Below are 6,000 nucleotides of genomic sequence, written 5' to 3'. Positions count from 1 at the left end.
CAAAAGAGAACTTCCATGAACCTCCCAAGGCTCATTTCCTTTCTTTTTTTTTTTTTCTTTAAGGAGACAAGGTTCTTGACATACTGAGCCTCACCCCGAGCTCCATTGATCTAGGAATAACAAGTCTTAAGATGGTGCAGAATCATCTTAAGATAAAAATAAAATAAAACAATATAGACACAGTCTCTCAAATTACTGAAAAAGATCTCTCTGTAGGCCACATTTCTTTATTTTAACAATTGATGTTACACAGTGTCACATATTTCAAAGGACAATAATGATACGTATCTTTTACAATTCTTTATCTAGATCTAAATCCAGAGCTAAGAACTGAATCCCTAGGCTGAAATAAATAGTCCCTAAAACTGAATGGGTATTTACTAATTTTTTATCCTAAAATTAAAGCCATTTCCATAATCTTTGTGTTCCTTTCCCAATTTTTAAACATCCATTCTGGTACATCCTTTCTACTCCACTGATATATCAGCATAATTTATGCTTTAGTATACTTTTGATTAATGGTCTCTATAACTCATAACATTCTCTGATTTAGACTTTGGGGCCATATGAAAAGCAGAGTTCAAACTAAAGATGTTTCTTTCTCTTTGGTGATTACTAATCTTAATTTATGGAAAGCACAGTTGAGTTGGGAAGGTCTGATGTCTTAGAATCAGTCGTATTCTTCACAGATTTGATTTTTAAAAGTCCACTTTTGTGGATGGTGACACTTTTCTACTCACTTAGAGGGAATATGAAGTTGATGACATGGGCTTCCTTCAATCAGAGTTACTGATAAAGGTATGAGGTACGATTTTTATTTCCTCTATTGTAATAGGTCATACTTAAAAGTTCAGATATATCACATTTAAAACTTTCCATATGTGACTTAATATTGTGATTGAGGCAGTTTGAATCAAAATAAATAAATAATAAAAGGTAAAACATTTACACCTAACGGGATACATCCTTCTGCCACAAGTCTTTGAAGCCACATATACTGTGCTATGTTTTAAATGAGCTTCTTTATGAACCAAATGGATGGAAAAAAGTATCATAATAGTCTTTAAGAAAGTTCTGTGGTTCTAACATATTAGAAATTCCTTGAAACTTCCTTTTCAACTCATACAATATTTTGGAGGGGAGAGAGAAAGTCCTTATCCTAACATGTAGTTATTTGTTTTAGTGGTAGTTTTGCTATGTGACCCATTATTAAATAGAGCAAGTGATTTTGTGTAGAAGTGAAAGTTGCTTTCTGAATTCTTTTTCCTAGTAGAAAGTTTGTAGCTTGGTCATTTATTTTAGCTAATAATTTTGCTCTTGGGTCTGCCCACATCAGTATGCATATACTTGAATGGATATGAACACTTGAGTGAGTTTACAAAAGTACTTAGAAACATGATCTTTATTTGCAAGTAGCTTACTATATAATTTTATGAAGGGGTGATATTTAAAATATAAAGAATAGGCATCAACAAGTAGGTGCCTAATCTAGGATTTGAGCACCAAGGCTGCTATCTTAGCCTTTAATTTGGAGGCCTAAGAATTCTTAACAATAGGACAGAGGTAGAAAGCCTGGAGGATGCAGAGAAGTAGCTATTGACCAACTTATAGAGCAGTATTTCAATATCTGATCAAGGATTTATCTATATTTGTATGCACCCAGTGAACATAAATCTTGTAAATACATAACTAATGGCAGTACAGAATGCAAGTGGGGATATGCTATTTAACAGAAATGTGTATTTTAAGGGTGGTGATGTTCAATTGCATACTTAGGAGCCTTAAACTATAGGGTAATTTGGATGTCCCCCCCCCTCCCCCCTTTTCCTGGGGCTTGAACTCCTGGCCTGGGCATTGTGACTGAACTGCTTTTTGCTCAAGGCTAGTGGTTAAGCCATAGCACCACGTCTGGCTTTTCCAGAGTCGCTTATTCCTTCCCCACTTGACTTCCAACCATGATCCTCAGATCTCAGCCTCCTGTGTAGTTAAGATTACAGGTGTGAGCCACTGGCCCCAGGCTTGGATGGTTTTTCTACGTTTTAGATTCAAAGATATGTTATCATAATTTTATAAACTTTATAAAGATTCAGGTCTAGAATGCTTCTTAGAATACTTGTAAAACTATCTCGTGAATTTCTCCATGAAGCTAAGGACCAAGGCCACTCCCCGTCCTCACAAGAGTGAGACTTGAAACTCTTTCCTACACCCTTCTGAATTTTCTTTATTCCTGTGTCAGCTTCAGTAAGGATAGGAGAAGTTTAATGTCCCAGCACTTGGGCAAGGTATTTACTAAGTATCTAAAAGTTGTGCTCCGTAGAGTCATAAATGCCCAAACAATCGTCCGTGAAGGTACAACATGCAGGTTAACAGAACTTTGCGGCTATCCTGAATAGGTTTGGAGACCAACTCTCTTCTCTCTCTCCTCTGTAATCATAGTTCATTTGCTTCCGTTTCTGGATAAGTCCTACTTATACTATGCTATGGGTATTAATACACAGGTACAGCCCGCTGGAAGTACCCGACACATCAAGGTTGCCGTGCATCCTTGGTCATGGCTACATGCACGCTGCCAGACACCCGTGAGGCACCCCTAGAATTCATCCTCACTGTTAGCCAGATTCTGGTTGAAGACAGAAACCCAAGCACCCCGGGCAGAATACAAATGAGCCTCAACATGTGCACGAAGAGCCAGGAAGCAGAGCACTGAAGCAAAGGGCAAGCTTCCAGAGCCACCATTTAAGGGAAATGTGGGGCTGTGCGTTGCTTAAGAGGAGGGGGAGGAGACCGTGGCGGGCCGGCGGGGTGGCACGGCCGGGGAATGGGAGCGGGGACGATCAGTCAGTGGGAGGTGGTGGGGGAAAGTCGGGAAGGCTTCTGCGCGAGCGGAGTGGCTGCGGTCGAGCCTCAACCTTTCCTTTTAGTGTTGGAAGGCCTGCAGTAAGTGCGCTTTCCCCGGGGACGCGGTGGCGGTGCGCGCGTGTGTGCGGGGCGGTGGTGCAAAGCCCTCTCCCTTAGCCTTAAAGTTGCTCTTTTTCCCCCTCAGACGGAAGCGCTTACGTTAACAGAGGAGGATTGATTTAACGCCTGTACATTAAAAAAAAAAAATAGTCCCCAGTTATCCCCCATGAAACCTGTTGGCTAAATAAAACGTTTGTCCCGAGAGCGTCCGTCCCGCATCCGCCTGCCCAAGGCTCCGGCTACCCGTGCTGTGTGCCACGCCGGGCCAGATGGCCAGTGGTAAAGGGCGCTCCACGCATGCGTTAGAAGCCGCCCCAACTCCCCCGCGGCGTCCTTTCTTGGAACAAAACTAGCGCGGAGCCCTGGATCTCCGCAATTTGCGTAGACTCGAGTTTCCTGTGGCTCCGACCATCCGTGTAGAATCCGCGAGTGGTGCAGTTTCTCTACGCAAACCGCGCTTCCGAAGTGAATGGCTGGGTGGTGCGTGTACGCCCGTAGCGTAGCACCCATAGGCGGACCGGGTGCGGCTGCGCAGGGACCTGAGTGGGCCTTGTACGCCGTTGGCGTAACCGGGCGTCGGGAGCGCTGGCCTCCGCGACGCAGTTAGCGCAGTCGGCTTTGGTGAATACACGATTTGGTGCAGCCGGGGTTTGGTACCGAGCGGAGAGGAGATGCACACGGCACTCGAGTGTGAGGTAACTATAAAACCCCGATTTGTTTACATTCCCTCCCCCAGAACCGGCCCCATGCGCGGCGGAGGCTGCGAGTCCCGGGACGGCGTGGGGGTAGACGGGGAGAACAGAAACGGGGCGTCGGGACGGGGTTCCCGGGGGATCGGGGCGCTCGGGGTTTCCGCAGCTGCTGCAGCCGGCGGCGGCGGCGGCGAGCCGGAGCGGGGCGCGCGGCGGGCAGCGCGTGGGGGCACCGCGGCTCCTCGTGTGCGCCCGGGGCCGCCCGGGGCCGGGCCGGCGGCGGCAGCCTGGGCCCCGTCCGCGGGGACCCGGATCCCGCTCGGCCTCCCGCGGGGGGTCGGGGCGGCTGCGCGGGCCGGGCCGCGGCGGGCCGGCGGCCGGGGCGCGCGCGGCGGCGGTTGGGGGCTGCGCGCGGGCGTCCGGGGCGGTGTCCTGGGCCGCGGTGGGGACCCCGCGCGCCGGGGGGGGCGGGGGTCCCGGGGGCGCGGTGTGTGTGTGTGGGGGGGTGGCCACGGGTTCCCGGGGCGTTCTCGGAGGTCCTGCCGGGCAGCCGTGCCGGGGCCGGGCGCGGGGACCCCGGGATGGAGCCCGGGCGCCGCGGTTCCGGCCTCGGAGGGTAACGGACGGCGGCGGCCTCGCGGGGGGTTCGTTCTCTACCCCACCCCCTCCCGCCAACCGAACGGCAGCCCGAGCGGGGCTGTTGGGGTCCCCCGGAGCTGAGGGGTGCGGGGCGAGGCTGGGGGGGGGGGTGGAGGGGTGGGGAGGTGGCGCGGCGGCCCGGGCTTTGTTCTTCGGTGGAGGGCGCCGTGGGCGCGGCCCGGGGTGTGTGTGGGGGGGGGAGGCGCCGATGGGATCCGGGGCGACTCGCTGGGGGGCGGTCCGAGCCCCGGAGGGGACCTCGGGGCGGGGGGAACCCCTTCGGCGGCGGGCGACGTGACGTGGAAGGTCTTCCTGTGGCTCCCATAGAGGTGTTCACGTGGGAGCCGGTGCACGCGGGGTGATTGCAAGGAGCCGGGCACGTGCGGGACGGGCACCCCCCCCATCCCTGCTGCGGGGGTCCTGACCCCCACCCCAGTACCTGCGACTCAGAAATGAGTGCAGCTGGAAAAAGCAGCCCCCCCCCCCCCTTCCCGTGCGGCCTCCCTGCTGACTGCCGCCGTTCCACCTGGAACCGCGTGTTAGACTTGGAGCAGAACTGGCCCGGGACAGGCTTTCCACTTCTGTGTTCTGTCGGTAGATGTCTGTCTGAAAGGCCTCGCCCGACCCTAGGAAGAAAGTAACAGAGCAGGCTTTACAGCCCCTGCCCCCGGAAGCCTGAGCCCCGCACTCCGGGGTGCGGGTTTCACTGCGATCCCCGAGCCAGCGGCTGGAACACTGAGATGCGGGTAGTGCTGAGGGACTGAGAGCCAGTCCTTTTTCCTAGACTTCCAGACAGAGCCCACGTCCGACGTGTAGCTGAGCAGGACACCAGGGAGAGAAGCACATACATCGGTAGTGTCAGTAACGCATTTTGTGAATTAAAAGCAGCGACGGGCTGGCCAGCATTTTTATTATTTTTTACATTTTTGTGGCTCATCTCGAGAGGACTGGTTTTGAATGTTACAGATAATATAGGGTCAATTATCTGGAAGTAGTCACTGAGAAGCATTAAATAGCACTGTAGCTTGCTTAATGCAAACTGGTGAAGTTTTAAAGGATATGTTAGGATGTCAAGTTAAATCCCCCCCCCCCCCCCGGGAGCCTATTACTGTAATTTTGGCCTGCATTCAGGAATAATGGAGGAAAAACAAAAATATCAGTGGTTAAATGAAAGTCTTTCCCCCCCCCCCCCCCCCCGGCCAAATTCACCCACCTGAATTCTGTCAGTAGACTCCTATGCAATTGGAGTTAATAGGCCCCGTGCCAGAACCACCTGGGTGCTACTTTGAAGTGGGCCGGGGAAACCTGAGGCGTCATCAGGGGTGCTCAGCTGTATAGGCTGAATGTCTCATTTGAAATGTGAGTGACTGGGTTTTTTTTTTTTTAATTTTTATTTTTAATTTTGAAGTATTTGCAAATTTATTATTATTTTTTCCTGTACCTTCATTTGACTCAGGTCAAACTTGAAGTCAGGTGTAGATATATTTGTGACACCCTTAGGTGTTCTGAGATTACAAGCATGTACCTCTATTCCCTGCTAGCCCCCCACCCCCTTTTTGGGGGGGGCACTTGGATTTTGAGGAGGCCTGGAATTTGGCAGACATTGCCCCTTCTACCCTCTATCTGTAAGTGATTTATCAACAAAATAGTTATATTGGGGAAAATTGTTCCAACACCAAAGTGCTCATTTTCTTTTTAAATTTTTAAAAAT

The 6,000-nt window shown here is 50.7% G+C and overlaps 1 protein-coding gene across 1 annotated transcript in view; it reads left to right on the top strand.

The window, feature by feature from the left end:
• The first annotated feature begins 3,513 nt into the window (after window positions 1–3,513).
• Window positions 3,514–6,000, top strand: part of Slc39a10 (solute carrier family 39 member 10) — a 49,627-nt gene continuing 47,140 nt past the window's right edge. Inside the window, exon 1 of the mRNA XM_042688264.1 lies at window positions 3,514–3,653. The gene's annotated coding sequence lies outside the window, so the exon portion shown is untranslated. The remainder of the gene's footprint in view (window positions 3,654–6,000) is intronic.

This window comes from Dipodomys spectabilis, unplaced genomic scaffold (genome assembly GCF_019054845.1).
Source record: "Dipodomys spectabilis isolate Male_0828 unplaced genomic scaffold, ASM1905484v1 ptg000115l, whole genome shotgun sequence".
NCBI classification, from domain to species: domain Eukaryota; kingdom Metazoa; phylum Chordata; class Mammalia; order Rodentia; family Heteromyidae; genus Dipodomys; species Dipodomys spectabilis.
Note: the sequence above shows the minus strand (reverse complement) of the source record. Positions and strands in the feature narration are given on the sequence as shown.